Consider the following 22,249-nt stretch of genomic DNA (forward strand, 5'->3'; position numbering starts at 1 on the left):
ATGTCTGGGTGCCATACTCTGTGACCTCTGGCAGTCATTCCAGATCATTTATTTCCAATAATATCACAGAGCTGGGTTACTGACAGCTAAACAGAACCCAATAGATCAGTAGATTACTTCCATGGCGAAGGTGGATTTTTTAAAATAAACTGTACCATGAGCAGCAGGAAATGATAATCCCATCCAACACTCTCACCCCATCTCCAGATACTGTGTGAGAGACTGGGCCAGAGACTCTCAGTGAGGGGTATCACTGACAGAGGGGAAATCAGCATCTCCGCTGTGGATCAAATAATGATTGATAAAGTTTGCACAGCACTTTCCTAGTTTTCTAATCCACATTTCAATTCATATAGCTCCATATCAGGAGTGCATTTTAACAATCTTATCTCTTTGTACTTTGCATATTTTGGTCTGTATAGAAAATTATTTTTTCCCTATATTTTGTATTGCATAAATGCATTTCATTAATATTGTCTCTGCTAATTTCACATTGTGGATGTATCCTTGTATCTGTTCTTCATATGAGTTATAAAGAGTAACGTTCCAATACTGATAACTAGGGAACATCATTGTACCTCTTCCTAGTTTGAACAGCCATGTCCCCCAGTACTCTCCATCTTCTGTCTTTTCCCCAATGTCATAATTCCCCAGTCAGTAAATTATACTTCATCACATTTCCTTAACATTGATAACATCAACACTCACGCTTGCCCTCTCTGATTCTGGAATAACAATCTGAATTGTATTTGTCACGTACAATTCTCTGTTAACATATACATGCCGTTTGATTGTTATAAACTCAAATTGTCTTAGGCACATGTTGCCATCAGATCATGGAAAGAAGATTTTCTCTCAATGTTTTACTGATTTTGCAATGGCTGATCAGTAATTATCGGATTTATTTTTCCATTTATGAGCAGAGAAGCATGTTTATGTTCAGTTAAACCTCTGGCATTACCTCTATATCCAAGGCAGACTTGAATGTTCACACACAATCAATCTGCCATCTCCAACATTCCTTCCTTCAGTCACACTCACATATCACATCCAGAATGCATAAATGTTCAAAGTTATTTTGAATTTTAGTAAAACAGTATTAAATTGAAAGGGGTTAGCGGGAGCTATTTGTTCAGTGATTGTGATTATGCGAGTCTCCATGAATACTATGAGTCCCTACAGAGTTCCCCTCTTCTATCAATAAGGGAATACGTTCAATATGTTATCCAATTGTATGAGCGGGAGCATCACCCACACGAGTAACAGGGATCAGCAGCTTCAGAGAGAGAAGGAGGAGAGATCAGAACCTGAGAACAATATACTGGAGTGTTCCAACAATGGATCAGGATCTGAGAACATTTTAATGAAAATTTCCAGCAATGGACAGGAGTTTATCCTGGGGTCTTTTTTGGCTTTCCCAGCCTTGGATATCATTAGCACCGCGGATTGAAGATGTACTGATGGTTATTCAAGCTGGTTACTATGCTATCCTTGCTATAGTTGGTGTTCCTGGTAAGTCACTCAATTTGTCTAGTGAAACGGTCTGAACTGAGTTGGTGGTCATGATATGTAAACTTTGGAATGGTGCTAGTCAATGTTTTCATTTCCAATCAAAGATTCCATTCCTTACAAATTATAACTAGCAACTGATTATTTACAAATTACGCACCAATATGCGAGGATGTAAAAGACTGTGCTCCTTGATTAATTTTCTCCTGCATAAGTTTACATTTCCATACCCTCCCCACTTACCAATCCTGTCCTGTACCACCATTGTGACATCCCAGTCTCGTCCTCAACCACAGTACAACTCCTGAATAAACCATCGTTTGTGCCTTTGTTCATCTCTGCATACAGCTGTTTCAAATCCCTTTTTACCACGTGTCCATTGCAAAATAATTGCACTTGAGATGTTTACATTGTTCTCTGCACAGAAGTAGAAAGATGGGAAGACAGTGTAATCATAATCAAGAGGCACAGAATAATAATCTGTTGATATCGGCTTGCCTCATGCCCATTAGAGAAGGCAATGTGTCATTCTTCCCTGGTCAGGTCTTTGTGTGACTGTAAACCCACAGCACTGTTTTTTACTCTTTACTATGCTCTGGAACAGCTGAACCAGCCACTCAGTTCAAGGTCGGCATAACATGCCGGCCTGATCAGGGCTGCACACATCCCGCGAGGGCAGATTAACAGGAAAGATGACTCCCTTCCTCTGCCTGTATCCCATATTCCTGCAGCTGATTTCTATTCAGGTATGTGACCATTCACTGCTTTAGATGGATTCTTTGTGATTGAGTCTCTCCCCTAGGGTGACGTCCATCTGAATAAGCACCTCTGCTGCTGGCTTTATTGATGCTAACCTATAGATGTAAGAATGTTTTAAATTCCACATCAGTGGCAGTGCATTTTAAATGAATGATTTACTATTTCGCACAAATGAAACGGAGCCAGCTAAGTGAGGGAAATGAATTATTGCGATCAAACCAGAGAGTGTTGTTGAGGCAGTATTTGGGGCATTGTGGACAGATGTTCTCTCCTTTATAAGGTATGAGCTCCTTAGCACAGAGAGAGTGAACATTGGTTCCACCAGATTAATCCCTGCGATGATGGCACCACGAGGAGTGAATGAAGTTTGATCGGGAGCACTGTGAGAGAATACGAGGTGATTGCATTGAGCACTGAGTGGGATGAACAATCACTCCTTATATTCTAAACAGACAATAAGATGGTGATAAACTCCATGTCTGCTGTTTCACTCAGGATGCATGATTCTGGAAAGCTTAAGTGCCTCCGAGGACGTTACACCCTCCCACCCAACCCCCACTCCCCACGGCGATTGACAAAGTAGGAGGTCCAGGTTTTGAATTAAACTCTCCCCAAATTAATAGAGTGCAGTTGGTGTGTGATCCTGCACTGAATGTCATATTATCCAAAACCCTGACAGCAGCCACAATACTTTCATTCTATAACAGTTAACTATTCCCATTAGCTTCAGACCTTCATGAAGAACATGAATCCATCTTCTCGGAGATGCAAGGTGCCTCCTTGAGGTTTAAACTATAAGACAATAAGACATAGGAGCAGAAATTAGGCCATTTAGCCCATCGAGTCTGCACCACCATTCAATCATCGCTGATAGGTTTCTCAATCCCATTCTCTGACCTTCTCCTTGTAACCCTTCATTCCCTGGATAATCAAAATCTTATCTATCTCCGTCTCAAATATACTTAATGACCTGGTCCCCACAGCCTTCTGTGGCAATAAATTTCAAAGATTCGCCATTCTCTGGTTAAAGACATTTCTCCTTATCACTGTTCTAAACGGTGTTCCCTTTCATCTAAGGCTGTGCCCTCGGCTTCTAGTCCAATGGAAACATCTTACCAACATCCACTCTGTCCAGGTCATTCAGTATTCTGCATGCTTCCGTTACAATCCCTCTCATCCTTGTAGACTTTATCGAGTATAGACCCAGAGTTCAAATATACCTCATACGATAAGCTTTTCATTCCTACGAACATTCTCATGAAGATCTTGTCAACACACTCCAGGGCCAGTACATCCTTCCTGAGATATGGGGCTCAAAATTACGCACGCTATTCCAAATGTGGTCTGATCAGAGCCGTATACAACCTGTTTTACATTCAATTCCTTTCATAATAAATGCCATCAATAATAAATGCAATTGCACTCCAAAGTACTGCCTCAACCTGCAAGCTTACCTTGAGAGAACACTACACTAGAACTCCCAAGTCCCTTTGCACTTCAGATTTCTGAATTTCCTCCACATTTAAAAAAATCGAGAGCATGCCTCTATTCTTCGTGCCAAAGTGCATGATCTCACACTTTGCGACGTTGGAATACATCTGCCAATCTCTTTACCTTCCAAATCCTTCTTCAGCCTCTCCGTCTCCACAATACGACCTGTCTATTCGCCTATCTTTGCATCGTCGGAAAACCTAGCCAGAGTGCCCTCAATTCCCCTATCTAGATTGTTAACATAACGATTGAAAAGTTACGATTCCAACACTGAGCCTTGTGGAACGCCACTTGTCACTGGCTGCCAACCTGATAAGGACTATTTTATCCCCACTCTGCTTTCTGCCATACAGCCAAGCTTCTATCAAAGCCACTACGTTGCCTCTAGCACCACGGACCCTTATCGAACTCAGTCATCTCTTGTGTGACACCTTGTCCAAGGCCTTCTTGAAGACCAGATGGATAACATCCATTTGCTGTGCTTGATCGAGCCTGCTCATTTCGTCTTCAAAGAATTCCAACCGATTTGTCAAGCCTTACCTTCCTTTGATGAAACCATAGCGACTTTGCCCTATTTTACCAAACACTTCCAAGTATTTAGAAATCTCATCCTTCACAATGGATTTCAGGGTCTTACCCACAACCGAGGTTAAGCGATTCATTGTGGATTTTTGTATCTTTCCTTACTCTCTTGTTAAAATGGGTTTCATGTTAGTGGATTTCCAGTTTTCTGACATTATTCTTTAGTCTAGTGATTCCTGAAAGATCACTACGATCGCCTCCATTCCCTCTTCAACTATCTCCCTTATAACACTGGGATGCAGTCCATCTGGTCAAGGTTATGTCACCACCTTCGGCCCATTAAATTTTTTCTAGCTTGTTCTCCATGTTGGTTGCCATCACACTCAGCTCTGGTCCCTCAATCTCTTGAATGTTTAATGTATTACTCGTGTCTTCCACCGTCAAGGCTGATGCAAAGTAATTATTCAGTTCCTTGGCCATTTTCTCATTCCCCACTACTATCTCTCCAGTTTCACCTTCCAGCAGTCCAATGTTCACTTTTGCCGCTCTTTTGTACTTTATATATCGAAAGAAACTGTTACAGTCGTCTTTCATATTACCCTCATACTAAATAATCTCCCTCCTTATTTTATTTTGTTTGTCCTCTGTTTTATCTTTGTAAGCTTCCCAATCCTCAGGTTTCCACTGCACTTTGCCACATTATATCATTTCTCTTTTGCTTTTATGCTATACTTGGCTGCCTCGTCCTCCCTATACTATGCCTCTTTTCCTCTTGATAAATCTCTGCAGTACCCTGAATTGCTCCAAACATCTCCTGCCATTGCTGTTGCACCGTCTTTCCTGCTGGGCCCAGTTAATTCTACCCAGCTCCTCCCTCATGTCTCTGTAATTGCCTTTATTCAGCGGTAATACCATAACTACTGATTCTAACTTCTCCATCTGAAATCGCAGAATAAGTGCAATCATATTATGATCACTGCCTCTTACGATTTCTTTCACGTTAAGCTCCCTCCTCTAATTCGCCTGTGCAAACTGCTCCAAAAAGCCATCTCATAGACTCTTCACAAACTCATTTTCTTGCGAACCACTACCATCTGAATTCCCAGTCCACTTGCATAATGAAATCCCACATGATCACTGTAATTTTGTCTTTCCTACAGATATTTCTTGCTCCTGGTGTATCTTGCACCCCACTCCCTGTATATGACTCCAATTGCATTTTTTCTCCTTTTTGATTCTTCAATTCTACCCGACAGATTCTACACCATCTGATATTACTTCATTTCCTATCATTGATTATTGATGCAATTCCATTCTTATTAATGATACAACTCTATCTCTCTGCCCACCTGCCTATATTTTCGACAGGATGAATATTCTTGAATATTTAGCTCCTAATCCTGATCCTCTTGCGGCGATATCACTGTAATGCCCACCATGTCGTACCTGCCAATTTGTGAATGAGTCACAAGCGTATTTACCTTATTCCTTATACTGCATGCGTTGCAATATAATAGTTCAGTCGCGCTTCTCATTGTCATTTGTTTGTCCAGCCGTTGGTACCTACACAGACCCTGACTAGTGGATCAATCCCCGCCCACTCCAAGTTCTTGTGCAGCCCAGATGACATATCCCAAACCCAAGCACCAAGTAGGCAACACAACCTTCAGGGCTCTCAATCCCAGTCACAGAGAACAGTAACTATGTCTCTAACTATACTATCCCCAGTTTTATTGGGCGGCATGGTGACACAGCAATGCTTCTTCAAAGTGCTAGGAACTCGGGTTCAACCTCTGGACCCTGTCTATGAGGACTTTGTAAATTCTCCCCATGTCTGCATTTGGAACATTAACTCTTTCATCTCACCACATTCTGTCTCTGTGTTTGTTTCGGATTTCGACCATCTGCCGTATTTTTTGCTTTTGTTCGACGGAGAAATTCAGTAAATGTGACAGGTATTTGTACAAGTAGCTGTGCTTCGCGGGTTCCCTGGGTGTTTAGGAATCTTGCCCAGCCACTTGCGTGTGTGCAGTGTCCCTGGATACCCATTCCATCCCTTTTAGTCCCTCAATCAATTGTCACTACGCGCAAACTTTCCTTGTGCCACTCCTGGGACTCCCCAGACCCCATTGCCTGGCACTGGATACTCTGCAAATATATGGTCCATATGTATACCTTGTCCAACAGGTTTAGTGGCAGGGATAGATATCAGCTCCTCTGGTCATTGGACTGATTCAGTGGACTCCACTTTCCTGAGGTCACACTTAAGTTTTTATTATCACGTCTATCCACTTTAAAGAAAAGGCCTTGCTGGAGTTCTGCTGAAAGGATATTTGAATTTTGGAGACACTAGAATATGTCACGTGCGAATGAGATTAGAAATAGGAAGGTAGCACAGTGAAATACATGGACAAACAGCTGGCGAGGGAAGAGGGCGCGGGGGGGGGGGGGGGGGGACAGCACTTCTGATATGTGGATCATTGGGATTCCCGGGTAAGTAGGATATGCACAAGAATGACGCAATCTTCTGGCAGGTCGGTTTGCTATTTTCTTTTAGGAGGGTTTAAACTAGTGTTTGGCGGTGGTGGGTGGGTTCGGCGGGAGGGGTGTGGGAAACCACAGCAGGAGGTCAACAAGTACAGTGATGAGGAGGAGTTGGAGATTAAAACCAGCACAGCTAGGACCAAAAGCAAGCAGGCAGAGGGTAATGAACACAATGGACCTGGCAGTCTGAAGTTTGCTGATTTTAATGTGAGGAGTCTGTTTGTTTGAACAAATATTTCAATGCTGCTGCATTTCAGAAAAAAGGAGGAGAAAATGGTTAATTGTCCACTGTGTCCTTCACTGGACCAGCTTGTCTCTACAGGCACCTAAAGTGCTTATTGTGGGTCAGAGAAATTCAGAATTCCTACGGCACAGAAGGAGGCCATTCAGCCCACCATGCGTCGACGAGCTCTCCAACTTGACAACTTGAAAATAAAGAGAATGATCGGAGATAGACTGAGAGGAAGAGAGAGAAAGAAACAGAGAGAAAGCAAGTGAAGTGATATAAACAGAGTGGAGAGAAAACGGAGCGACAGAATGAGTGAGAGCAAGGGGTGTCAGATAAGTGTGAATTTAGATCAGGAGACAGCATGAGGAGAAATACAGAGAAACTTTATTTAGAAGCTGCCAGATACTGTAAGCCCTTTGTCTGGTGCTATAACCTGTGAGCACCATGCTTATACTTGCTGTCATCCCAGATCATTTATTGCCAATGACATCACAGAGCCGGAATTGCTGACAGCTAACCACAATCCAAAAGACCAATAGATTGGTTGCAGGGAGAAGGTGGATTAATTGAAATATTCTGGGCCATCATCAACTTGTATCCGTCTAGATACTGTGTGAGAAACAGGGCGAGAGAATCTCAGTGAGGGGAGTATTGACAGAGGAATCAGGGTCTCAGCTGTAGGTCAAATAATGATTGATAAAGTTTGCACTTCACTTCCATGATTTTGTAATACACATTCAATTTATATAGGGCCACATAGTAAGTGTATTTTCACAAACTTGTCTCTTTTTCGTTTTCATAGATTTGTATGTACAGAAAAGATTATTGGCCCTGTATTTTGTATTGAAAAAATACGTTTTATTACAGAGGAAGAAAGAACCTGTTCCGATGGGACAGCCTTCATCTGAACCGTGCTGTAACCAGAGTCCGAGTGAATCCTAACTAGGGCTGTAGACAGAGCTCTAAACTGATTTGGAGTGTGTGTGTGTGGGGTGGGGGTTCAGTTACAGGGTTTAATTAGAAAAGCCGAATTAAAAGAGGAGGTAAGAGTACAGAACTCAGGAGATGTTATTAAAATCGCCAGCACAGACACAGATAGGATAAAGCATCTGGAAATGTTTAACCATCAAACTTCAAGCACACTGGACAAACAAATTACAATGAGAAGCCGGACGGTTAATACAGGACTGAAGGGGTTATAACTGAATGCATGCAGCGTAAGGAATAGGGTAAGTGAGCTTGTGGCGCAATTTGAAATTAGCAGGTATGAGGTGATGGGCATTACGGAGAAGTGGCTGCAAGGGGATCAGGATATTTAAGGACATATATCCTATCGAAAAGATAGGCAGATAGAGGGAGTGGATTTGCATTATTAATACGAAATGAAATTAAATCAATAGAAAGGAAGGACGTAAGGTCAGATGGTGCAGAATCCACGTGGGTAGAATTGAGGAACCACAAAGGTAAGACAACCGCAGTTGGATTCTTTTACAGTGCTCCAAAGAGTCGTGAAGAGCTGGGGGACAAGACACGACAGGAGATAGAAAAGATGCATGGGAAAGGAAAAGTACAGTGACCATAGGGGGTTTCAATATGCAGGTGGAATGGGAAAATCAGATTGGCAGTGGTTCGCAAGAAAAGGAATTTGGGCAATGTCTATGAGATGGCTTGTTGGAACAGATTGTGGTGGAGCCCCCTCGGGAACAGATGATACTGGATTTAATGATGCAGGTTAGATAAGGAAGCTTCAGCTGAAAGAAAACTTCGGAAGCAGTGATCAGAATATAATTGTAATTATTCTGCAATTTGAGAGAGAGAGAAGATAGAATGAGAGGAAAAAGTATTTCAGCTGAATAAAGGCAACTACAGAGGCATAAGGGAGAAGTTGGGTAGGATTGACCGAGAGACGGGTATAGCAGGAAAGACAGTGGAAGAGCAATGGCAGGTGATTCCAAGATTAATTCAGAAGACACTGCAGAGATTCATGCTGAGGGATAGAGACATGGTAGAGGGAGGATGATTCTGGATTAGTGTTGCTGGAAGAGCACAGCAGTTCAGGCAGCATCCGAGGAGCAGTAAAATCGACGTTTTGGGCAAAAGCCCTTCATCAGGAATAAAGGATTGGATGAGGCAACCACGGTTGTCGAAGGAAGTCAGGGATTGCATACAAGCAAAAGACCATGCATATAGTGTGGTGAAGGCCAGTGGGAAACTAGAGAATTGGAAAACTTATAAAGACCAACAGAGGGCAAAAAAGGAGGGAGGAGATTAAATATAGGGGTAAGTGAACTCGCTATATAAAGGAGACTGTAAGAGGTTCTTTCGATATATAAAGTTCAAAGGAAAGGTAAAAGTAATAATGGATACTGGAAAATGATGCTGGAGAGAGAGTAGTGGGAAACAAATAAATGGATGAGGAACTTTGCATCAGTCTTCAAGAGGGAAGACATGAATAATTTCACAAAAGTTGAAGAGAGTGAGAGGGCAGAGCTGAGTATGGTGGCCATCATCAAGAAAAACATGTTAGAAAACTTAATGGCCTGAATGTGGCTAAATCACCTGGACCAGTTGGACTACACCCCAGCCTTGTAAGGGAGATAGCTGAAGAGGTAGTGCAAGTGTTAGTGGTAATCTTTCAGGAATGACTAAAATCATTGGACTAAAATTGCTAACAAGACATCCCATTTAATAAGGGAGTTAAACAGAAAATGGAAAATTACAGACTGATTAGTTGTGGGTAACAACCTGGAATCCATCGTAAAGGATGGGAATTCTGAATACTTGGAGGTCTTTGGTAAAATAGGACAGAGTCAGCATGGTTCCATCAAGAGGAGGTCAGGCTTGACAAACCAGTTAAAATTCATTGAGGGAGTAACGAGCAGATTAGACCAAGAAGAACAATAGATGTTATCCGCCTGCTCCTCAAGAATCCTTTGACAAGGTGCCACACAGGAGGCTATTGAGAAAGGTAAGGGTCCATGGTATTAGAGGCAAGGTGCGAACATGGATAGTAGCCTGGCTGTCTGACAGAAAGCAGAGAGTTGGGATAAAAAAGTCGTTCTCAGGATGGCAGTCAGGGACAAGTGGTGTTCCACAAGACTCAATGTTGGGGCCACAACTTTTCCCTTTATGCATTAAGGATTTACATGAAGGAACTGAGGGGATTCTGGCTAAGTTTTCAAACAGTGCAAAGATAGATAGAGGGGCAGGTAGCATTGAAGAGGTGGTTAGGCTGCAGGAGGGTGCTCTAGCGCATCTCCTCAACTTCCCAAACCTCCGCCCTTGATCTACACCCTTCCAACTACAACAAGGATAGAACCCCTCTGGTGCTCGCCTTCCTTCCCACCAACTACAGGATACAACGCATCAACCTCCGCCATTTCCGCCACCAACAGTCAGACCCCACCACGAGATGTATAATTCCCTCCCCATCCATATCAGCAGAGAACATTCCCTTCACAACGTACTCGTGAGGTTCACGCCCACCCCCCCCACCCCCACCCAGCCACTTCCACTCCTGGCACTTTCTTTGCCACGACAAGAGGTATGAAACCTGTGTCAACACTCCCTCCTCACCTCCATCCAAGACCCCAAAGGATCCTTCCACCTAAGGTAAAGAACATCCTGTGCATCCAAACACCACATCTACTCTGTCCATTGCGCCTGGTCTCCTCTCCATTGGTGAGACAGGACATCAACTTGCAGAACGGTTCAGGTAACACTCTCGGACATACACACCCAACAACCCCACTTCCCTATCCTTGAATACTTCAACTCTCCCTCCCACTACAACAAGGACATGCACGTTTTTGGCTTCCTCCACTGCCAATTCCAAGCCAGCATTCGTCTGGAGGAAGAACGCATCACCTTCCACCGAGGAACCCTCCAAACACACTGTATCAAGGGCAATTTCACCAATTTACTCATCTTCCCTCCCACCACCTTATCCCAGGTCTAACCCTCTAGTTCAGTACCGCCCTCTTGAAATGTCCTATCTGTCCATCTTCCTTCCCATTTATCCACGCCACCTTCCACTCTGAACTATCACTATCACCACCCACCTTCATCTAGCTATCGTTGTCCAAGCTACCTTCCTCCCAGCCCCAGCCCCAGCCCCAGCCCCTCCCATTTATCTCTCAGCACACTTCCGCCCAACCACCTCGTTCCTGATGAAGACTTTATGCCTGAAACATCGAATCTCCTGCTCCTCGGATGCCATCTGGCTGGCTGCGCTTTTCTCGCACCACACTCTTTGACTCTGATCTCCAGCATCTGCGGTCCTCACTTTCTCCTACTGAAGGATTTGTACAGGTTAGGGGAGTGAGCAAATTTGTGGCAGATGGAGTATAACGTGGGCAAGTATGACATTATGCACTTTGACAATAAGAATACAGGCATGGACTATTTTCTAAATAGCGAGCACGTTCAGAAGTCAGAAGTGCAAAAAGTCGAGTGAGTTCCAGTCCAGGAGTCTCGAAAGGTAATCTTGCAGGTTGTCGATAGTTATGAAGGCAAATACAATGATGACATTTATTTCAAGAGGGCTTGAATATAAATGCAGGGATGTACTTCTGAGCCTCTATAAGGCTTTGGTCAGGCCACATTTGGATTGTTGTACACAGTTTTGGGCCCCATATCTCAGGAAGAATGTACTGGCCCTGGAGCATTTTCCAAGGGGAATCACGAGAATGGTCCCAGGAATGGAAAGTTTAACATATGAAGAATATCTGAGGGCTCTGTAATAGAGTTCAAAGGATGTTAGGAGGTCTACTTGAAACTTACAAGATACTGAATGGACTGGACAGAGTGGATTTTGATAAGATATTTCCAAGGGTAGGAGAGACTAGGTCCCGAGGAGACAGAGTAAAGAGAAAACCTTTTAGAACAGAGATACAGACGAACCTCTTCAGCCAGAGATTGGTGAAACCATGGAACTCACTGCCACAGAAGGCTGTCAAGGCCAGGTAATTGAGAATATTTAAGAGTGAGGCAAATAGGTTCTTAATTGTAAAGGGGATCAAGGGTCACAAGTATAAAGCGGGAGAATGGGGTTGAGAAGCTTACCAGCCATCATTGAATGGCAGTGAGGCACAATGGGCTGAATGGCCAAATATCTGCTCCAATGTCTTCTGGCCGTATGGTTAATATTGGCTCTCCACATTCCTCATTGGAGATGCATCCTGGAATTTGATCTTCACATGATTGATGAAGAATAAAATTCCAATACTGATGGATGGGAAATATCATGTTCACTCCCTCCAGTCTCAGCAGCCATGACCCCAATATCATAATCACACTGCAATTGAAATCCTGTGAAATTTACTTAATCACAGTTGATTGACATCCATAACATTAACAGCATGACCCTCACTTGCCCTCTCTGATCCTCGAATAGACATCTGAATTGTGTATCACGTCATATTCTCTGTGAACATATCCATGCCAATTGTCTGTTATAACTCATGTCGTCGTAGGCAGATTTTCCTGTCAGATTACGGACTAGAAAAGTTCTTTCCATATTTTACAGACATTAAAATCACTGATCAGTAGCAAGAGACTCTATGTTTCCATTTATAAACGGAGAAACTTCTTTATGTTCTGACAATCCTTTGACATTACTCCCATATCTAAGGAAGATTGAATGATTACATACAATAAATCTACCATCTCAAATATTTCGTCCCTCTCTTCACCCCACACACACATATCCCATGCCAAATGTGTAAATTTTGAACGTTCGTTTGAAATTTAATGAAATCAATATTGAATTCACAGGGGTCAACTGGAGCAATTTGTTCAGAGACTGTGATTAATGTCAATCTCCGTGGAGAGGGGAGGAGAGATCAGAATCTGAGAACATTAGACTGGAATGTTCCAACAATGGACAGGAGTTTATCCTCGGGTCTTTACTGGCTTTCTCTGCCTTGGATATCATTAGTATATCGGATCCAGGATTTCCTTTGGATTATTCAAGGTGGTTACAATCCCATCCTCACGAGAGTTGATGTTCCTGGTAAGTCATTATATTTGTCTACTATACCGGGTTGATCTGAATTTCTGCTCATGATGTATAAATTTTGGAAAGTGCAAGTCAATGTCTTCAGTTCCAAACAAAAATTCATTTCCTTATAAATTATAACTAACAAACTACTATTATTAAATTACTCACTGATATGCGAGAAGGAAGCAGACTGTTCTCAAACTCCATGATCCATTTTGTCCTTCACAGATTTACATCTCCATGTCCTCCACATTCACCAATCCTGTTCAATACCACCATCGTGATATACTAGTCTCTTCCGCAGTCTCAGTGCAACTCCTGAATGAACCATGATTTGTGTCTTTGTTTAATCCGCATGCAACAGTTTTAAGTTCCTTCTAACCACATGTCTGTCACTAAACAATTGCTCTTGAGAATGTTTAACTTGATCTCTGCACATACAGGACGACAGTTTATGATGGTCAAGCCATTGACACATAATCTAGAACCACATAATAATTGTCTGTTGCCATCTCATGAAGGAAATTGGGGGAACTTAAAAGCAACCATTATCATTTGTTATACTAAAACATCTGCTTGCCTCAAGTACGTTCGGGAAGTCAATGTGTCATGTTTCCCTGGTTGGGTTTCAGCGTGACTTCTGTGATGAACGTGTGGGTGTACTTTACCTTTAAGAGAATTAAAAGCCAGCAATAACTACCTGACGGCACCAAGTGTTCTGAAAAATAGATATAATTTAACCTTTGGTTGAACAACTCAAGTAGCTCATTGTCTCGAGCCAAAAAAAAATCAGCAAAACAATTTAAATTATAACCCAAAATACCCACCTCCAATCAAGTTTGAATTTAGTATATTGACAATCTTAAAGGCCAATAACACAATCCAATAGTTCGGGGGTACAAAACCGTGGAAAATTGAACAGTTGAGAGGAGAAATATCAAGCTACGAGCATACAAAGACTGCCTGAAAAATGCTCTCTTAAAGGTACTTTTATTGATTAGTATTTGGTGAAGCAGAATCCCCAAGAAGAAAAGAAGACAGGAAAATGGAGAACAACCGAAAGCTTCCTGGTTTTGAGATTAGAAGTTTTGTTTCGTAAATCTTAATTAGCAGTCTTATCGGACTAGTATTGTGGAGGGGGAAGATAAAAGATAGGTTAGAGGAAGACGTTGTAAACAGTCATTCGTTTATTATTCTCTGTTAAATTTTAAGAAATAAAGTTGTTAATTTTTACTTCAGAATTTGGACTCTAGAAGTATCACATATTACTGCATGGAATACATCTTTTCTCTGTTGCTGATTTTAATTAAGCAGGAGAATGTATCCTGTGTTGTAACACTACAAACCACCAGCAATGTGTTTTATTCTGTATTGGTCTGTGGAACAACTGCACCAGCCACTCAGTTCAAGATCAGCACAACATGTTGGCCTGACCAGGGCTGCATCCATCCTGTGAGAGAAGACTAAACGTAAAGATAGCTCCCTCTGCCTGTTTCCTGTATTCCTACAGTTCATGTCTCTTCAGCCAGGTGATCATCCCCTAATTTAGGTGTATTCAATCTCATTGAAGTTCTCCCTAAGAGTGATGCACATCTCCATACGCATCTCTGTTGCTCGCTTTATTGATGCTGACGTACAGGGACTTGTAAATTCCATGTCAGACGTAGGGCATGGAGAAGGAATGGCTTTTTGTGGCACAGGAAAGTAATGGCGATATCTAAGTGAGAGAAAAGGATTATTGCGATCATCCCTGAGAGTGTTGTTGAGGCAGTATTTGGGGTACTGTGGATAGACTTTCTCACAAATTTCACCAGACAAATCCCTGGGATGATGGCACCATGAGCAATGAGTGAAGCTCAGTGAGAGAATAAGAGATGATTGCATTGAACCTTAAGGGCGATGGACAATCACTCATGATGTTCTAAATAGCCACTGATACGGAGAAAAAATCCATGTTTTTTGTCATCCAGGTTACATGATTTTCGATAGTTTAAGAGCCTCTGTGAACGTTCCACCCAACTGCACTCACTCCCTTTTTCGATTAAGACAGAGAGAGAGTGGGGTGGGGGGGGGGGGGGGGGGGAGGTTCAGGCGATTGAATGGACTCTCCCAAAATTAATAGAGTTCAATTGGTGTGCGATCCTGCAATGAACGTCATGTTATCCATAAAACCGACAGCAGCCACAATACCTTTATTATTAAAGAGTTAACTCTTCCCAACAATTTCTGACCTCCATGGAGAACATGGCTGTGTCTTCTCTGAGTTGGAAGATGCCTCCTTGAGACTTGACACAAAACATTTGCTAAATTCATTTGTCTGTCAAATGTCACCAAATACAACTTTAAATAAATGTAAACAACCAAGCACCACAAACTTCTGGGGAAGAGAATTTCCACTTGAACATCCATTTGAGAATTTTTCATTTGTGTTCCAGACAAAGTTGGAGGGTCACTGTTTCCTTTTTCAGTCCCACTGCTCCACTGGTTACACCAACCTTAAATGTACCAGTTTAGTGATGTAGGCAATGATATAGGTCTCAGAGTAGTTCATTTTCTAGAAAAATGTGAGACACAGAAAGTTGAACTCATAACAAATGTTATAATGATAGAGTTTGCCAAACGTTATTGTGCTTTTGAACTTATTCTGCTCACACAATGTACTCGTAGCGGGATTTCTTTCTGGAACAGTTGGATTTGGCTGATTTTCCTTTGTTTCAGACAGTGGAGAGATTCCAATGAATCCTCACCAAGAATCCTTCACAAGTGGTAAAGATAACTCAGGGATTTTCTGGTCTCACACTTTGCTATCGGGCGGAACAAAGTAGGAGAGAGTGTTCAATTGGCTGCTGCTACTCAGTTTATTGTTCCCAATAAACACTGACCCTTCTGTCCAGCAAAGATCAGTCGAGCTGAGCCTTGTAAATCTTCAATAACCGAGTCTGTACTGCTGCCTGAGGATGAGGACACCACAGGTAGCACAGCACTAAAGTGAAAGGGACGTCCTTATTTCATTGTGGGACTGTTATTTTAAAACGGTGTTAACTGAACATCAAATCACCACCTCTTTTCAGGCATAAGGACAGAATAATTAGGAATAAAGATAAACCAAACCTGTCCTATATTTCCACTGACCCTTTCCAATCAAATATGTATCACACCCAGCCTCTGCTGATGTCTCAGGAAGAGAACGCCTGATAGCATAATACTGCAGGAGCATTAAGGAAATAAGCAGATTGAGGCCATTCAGCCTATCGAGTCTGAAATTCTGTTCAATAATTTCTTATATGCACCTCGACCTCATTCTTCTACCTTCTCCCGAGAATCCTTGATCCACTTACAAATCAAAAACATATCGATTTGTGTCTTAATGACATTGGTGACTGTGCCTCTGTGTGTGTGTGTGCGTCTGTATATGTGCGTGTGTGTCTCTGGATGTGTGTGTATATATACGTGTGCATGTGTGTCCATGTGCTTGCTATGTATGTGTTTGCGTGTCTACATCTGTCTGTCTGTGTCTCAGTCTCTGTTTCTACCTGTGTCTGTGTCTATTTGTATTTGACATATATGTCGCTGTGTGTTTATACGTGTGTCTATGCCTATCTCCTTGTAAGTATTGTGTGTGTTCGTATATTGGGGTGTTTAGTAATACCTCTGTGTATTTTTTGTGTATGCGTTTGTGTGCAGTGAGGTATCTGTGCTTTTTATTGGCAGTGAAAGGACTGCTGTTGGTACTGCCAGTGGGTTTAAAGTGAGAATTGTCTTTCACTGAATATTGCTCCTGAAACGGTCGGTGGGACATAGACGTTTCAGAATCTCCACACGAGACATCCTGGTCCTCTTTGGCTCTTTCAGAGTCCTCCCCACATGGCGGTGGGAGGGGATGAGGGAACGGATATCGGGCACTCCACTACCCGGCTTGGGCCTTTCTGTCCTATTCCAGGCTGTTTCTCCTGGAATGGGAGAAAGGGAGGGAGGGAGGGAGAGTGGGAATGCGTGACCCTGCTGTTAGTGCTTGTGTAGTTGGGGGGAGTTGTGAGGTGTCTGGATTGAGTCAGTCGACAGTTTAGAATCCATATAGTATTGTTAGTGTGGGAGGTATTGCGTAGGTGACAGAGAAATTGAGGAAGAAAGTCACTGAATTTACTGTGAGACTGGTAGTACGTGAGCCTTATTTGGAGATAGAGTGTGAACCTAACAGGTGTGCAGTGCGTGTGAGGGAGCAGAGAGTATCTGGTAACTCTTATCCTGACAGAGCTAGGAGGATATTGTTGCTTGTCCTGCAGTGTGGTACATTTCTTCAGATTATCTCAGCGTCGACGTGAGCCTCCCCGAATGTCTTGTCCAATTTTATCACTAATAACGACACAGACCTGTCCCTCAGCTTCCACAGAATCAGTTTAGGTAGAGCTTACAGATAGCAAGGAGAAGCATATATTAATGTGTTATATATCGAAATCAAAATGGTACCAGAAAATCTGAGCATCATATGCTCTGGAAATTAGATACGAAAATGTGTTGCTGGAAAAGCGCTTTTCCAGCAACACATTTTCAGCTCTGATCTCCAGCATGTGCAGCCCTCACTTTCTCCTGGAAATTAGATAGGCAAGTATTTTGGATACAGCAGTCTTATTGGATGTTCTCAAGTTGCATCTAATCTGCATTAACTAAGTGACTGCTCAGGCTCCGAAAAATAATTTCAATAAGTGTACACGAGGTAGGTTGATGATTATGTTGTGAAACAAACTAGAGAGCAGGTTATTTCGGAATTGATATTGTGTGATCAGAAGGACGAATTATTAACCTTGGTCTGAAGCAGCATTTGAGGAATAGTGACATTAATAAGGTGCATTTTACACGGTGACTGCATACCGTGCTTGAACATTCTGGTGAAACATCATGGAAGACTGGAGGCTAGAGGGTCAAGTCCCCTTCAGTGAATTGGGAAAGTGCAATATAACATTCAGTGGGAGATAAGCGATGGTTGTTAGAGTCATAGAGTCCAACAATACGAAGACAGGCTCTTCGGTCCAAACTGTTCCATTCTGACCAAAATGTCCATCCACGCTAACCCCATTTCCCCGCTATTGCTGGTATCTTTCTAATCATTTCCTGTCATTGTATTTGTCGAAATGCCGTTTAAATGTTGTGAATGTCTCCAGCTCAACCTCTTCCGCTGCTATCTCATTCCATATGCGTACCAGCCCCTCAGGTTCCCTTTTATTCTTTCCTCTCTGACGTTAAACTGATGCCCTCTAGTCTGTGATTGCCCAAACCCGGGGAAGAAAGACTGAGTGCATTCACTCTGTCCATCCTACTCATGGTCTTATACACTTCTACCAGATCCACCTCCCCCCTCAGTCTCATACACGCAAAAGTAAAAACTCCTAGCTTGCCCAACCTCTCCCCATAACTCAGACCATTGAGTCGTTTGCAACAACCTTGTGAATTTTTTCTGCACTATTTCCAGTTTAATAACACCCTTCCAATAGCAAAGTGAACAAAATTGAACATAATGCTACCACTGTGGCCTCACCAGCATCCTGTATAACTGCAACACAACTCCCTAATTTTGATAATCAGTGAAATACACTGATTAAGGTCAATGTGCCAAAAGCTTTCTTCACTGCCTAACTACCTCTGAATCAACTTTCAGAGAACCATGCACCTGAATGCCAAGGTCTCTCTCTGTTCCACTACACTCCTTATGACACACCATTCACCATGAAACTCCAACATTGATTTGATTTTCTAAAATGCTAAAACTTACAATGATCTATATTAAACTCCATTTGCCATTTCTCAGCCCACTTCCCCAGCTGATCAACGTACTGCTGTAATTTCTGAAATTTCTGATAACTTTCCTAACTCTCCATGATGCTGCCTATTTTAGTGTCATTTTCAAACTTACAAATCATGCCTGTACATTTTCATCTAAATCATAGGTATATATAATATGTAGTGGTCCCGGCACCAATCCGTGAGGCATCCCAATAGCCACAGGCCTCCAGTCTGACAAGCTTTCTTCCAGTATTACACTCTCCTTCCTACCATCAACGCAAATTTGTATCTAATTTGCCAGCCCCCACTCAATTCCATGCGATATAATCTTCCAGAATAGAGTACCTTGTGGAACCTTATTGAAGGCCTTACTGGAATCCGTCTAGACTACGTATACCACCCTGCCCTCCTCAACGTTGCTGGTCACTTCATCAAAGAACTCCAACAAATGTGTGAGTCATGCTCTGCCATGCACAAAACCGTGCTGGCTTTGATGAAGGGCTTTTGCCCGAAACATCGATTTTCCTGCTCCTTGGATGTTGCCTGACCTGCTCTGCGTTTCCAGCACCATTATAATCTTCTCCGAATCACACACTGTCATTCCAAATGCATGTATATTTTATCGATCAGAATCTTTTAGAGTAACTTACCTACTACATTTTAGGTTTAGCCGTCTTTAGTTCCCAGGTTTTTCTTTGTAGCCTTTCTTGAATACGGGCTGAGCATTCGCTGTCCTCAGTCGTCCCGGACCTCACTCATTCGCAAAAGATGATAGAAAGTAACCAACATGGGCTCCCACAATTTCTTCTCTATCTTCCTGCAGTGTTCTTAAATATATCTGGTTAGGACCAAGAGATTTTCAGAAATATTGCAAAGTCTGAAAAATACATCTATCTATTTCAGATATAAACGTCAAAGGAAGGGAAAGTGACTCAATGATGGTTAACAGAACAAATTAGAAAATATATTAATCATAGGAAGTGACTTCGGAAGAATTCCAGATATTGAGGAAACCTGAGAATTCTCAGAAGATAAAGATGCAGAAAAGAAAGGCAATGAAACTGACAAGGAAATCAAAAACAGAACATGCATGCTAACAAGCACGAACACAACGACTGCAGAAATCTAAGATCTATATTTCAAAGGAAACAAAATAAAAGCAAGGTCAAATGTGGAAATTTGTAATCGGGAGAGGATTGCTTATTGTGGAGAACAGGGAAATGGCCAAGAAACTAACCAATGTTTTTTGAATCTATCTTCATGGAGGAAGATCCAGAAAATCACCCAATAATACCAAGTGATCATATCGGACTTCTAGAGCAAAATCAATTCATATCAGTAACAAGGTAGTACTTGAACATGTCACTGGATTGAGCATTTCTAAGTCTGTGGAAACAGATGTACTTCCTATCAAAAAGTCACAAATAAGTCACCAATAGACGCATTAATTGCGCTGTCGATGACTGTGTTTAGCTCCTCTAAGTTTTCATTTTTAACAAGTTCCCTTTCCTTAGTGAAAACCGAACCAAAAAAATTCATTTAGGGCTTCCTCTATCTACTCAAATTCCATTCACAAATTCCCTCCGCGATCCCTGATCGGCCCGAACGTCTCCCTGATCATTAGGGAGAACGCCTTTAGGTTCTCCCTAATCCTTCTTGCCAAGCCTTTTTCGTGCCCCCTCCTGACTCTCCTCAGTCCATTTCTGAGCTCCTTTCTAGCAAGCCTGTAATCCTCTAAAGCTGTGCTAGTTCCTTGCTTCCTCCACCTTATGTAATCTGCCTTCTTCCTTTTGACGAAAACTTCCTCTGTTTTCATCGTTCAAGGCTCCTTAATCTTACCCCTTCTTACCTGTCTCAGAGGAACAAATTTGTGCATCACTCGCAACATCTGCTCCATAAAGTCTCCACATGTCTGCTGTGCCCTTTCTGTGGAACAATTGCTCCCAGTCTATACTTCCCAACTCCTGTTTGATAGCATTATAATATCCTTTTCCCAAATTAAATATTTTCCCTCGTTATTGCTCCTTTCACTCTCCAAGGCTATGGTAAATGTGAGGCAGTAATGATTATTGTGACCAAAGTGCTCTCCCACTGTGAGATCTGACACCTGTCCTGGCTCGTTGCCGAGCACCATATCCAAAATGGCATTTCCCCTCGTCGGTCTGTCGACATACTGAGTAAGGCAACCTTCCTAAACACACCCGACAAAAGTGGCTCCATCCAAACCATCTACACTTAGGAGTTTTCAGTCGATATTGGGAAAATCGAAATCACCCATAACAATAACCCTGCTACTTCTGCATTTTTCCAGAATCTGTCCGCCTATGAGATCTTCAATCTCTCTACTGCTATTAGGTGGTCTGTAGAAGAACTACCATCAGTGATCATATTGGTTCCAGTGTCTGCGATAGGGGCATGGGAAAGATCTGGATGAATTTGGATGTCCTCGTGGATGAGGAGAATTCAGTCATGAGCTGGAGTTGATAAGGGTAATGGGGGATGTGCAAGGAAATCGCTAGGGTTAATGGTGGTATGATGCCTAAAGGTCAGCCGGAGGTTGTTGAAGAGGTAAATCTCATGACGGTTTTGGGGAGCCCCAGTCAAATGTTGAGTTTGCAATTATCCCAACTGGATGATCACCACATGAGAACGGTAGACGTCAATATCCTGCTGAAGCGTAAGGGTTTCTGTGGACTGTAATCTCAGATAAATAGTGGTAAGGATCTGAGTACAACGGGGATATCCTAAGGCAACAGTGTCAAGTTTAGTAGAGAAATAGGCAACCGGGCAGTGGTGATCTCCATGTAGTTGAGTGAGAACTGAGGAAGCACTGTTATCCAGAATCGTGCATTAAAGTTGGAAAGGTCTGTCATAGAGGGGTCTTCCAAAAGCTGAAGCTCGTTTGTCAAAGGCTTGCTATGCCTCTGAGGAGAGTTCGAAGGTACCTTCACAGGAAATAAAGGGGGTCAATACCCGAACGAGGAAGGCAGAGTTAGGGATCCATTGTCGGCAGAATTTGACCATACCCAGGCACGGACGAATCTGTTTCACCGTTGTTGGGACCGGGAAGTTGACGACAGGAGTAATACGGATCTGCTCAAGGGAGTGTGAATCAGCTGACAGCATGAAACCTAAAAACTATACCTGACGTTGTACAATTGAGACTTTTTCGGGAGAAGCAATATAGCCCAGACGTTTCCGATAGATGAGGAGGAGGACAACATCGGAGTGACCAGATGCTTCATCTAAACTGCCAAAAAGGAGGTCATCTCCATATTGGATCAGTGCAGACCCACCTATGAGGGTGAGAGACTGCAATTGTTTCTGTAAGGCCTGAGAGAAAAGGGTTGGAGAATGTAGGAAGTCCTAAGGTAATCGAGTCCACATCAACTGCTGGCCAATAAAAGTAAGGACAA

This window comes from Chiloscyllium plagiosum, unplaced genomic scaffold, assembly GCF_037043375.1.
Source record: "Chiloscyllium plagiosum isolate Xiang-an unplaced genomic scaffold, Cpla_swu_hap1 HiC_scaffold_13, whole genome shotgun sequence".
Lineage (NCBI taxonomy): Eukaryota > Metazoa > Chordata > Chondrichthyes > Orectolobiformes > Hemiscylliidae > Chiloscyllium > Chiloscyllium plagiosum.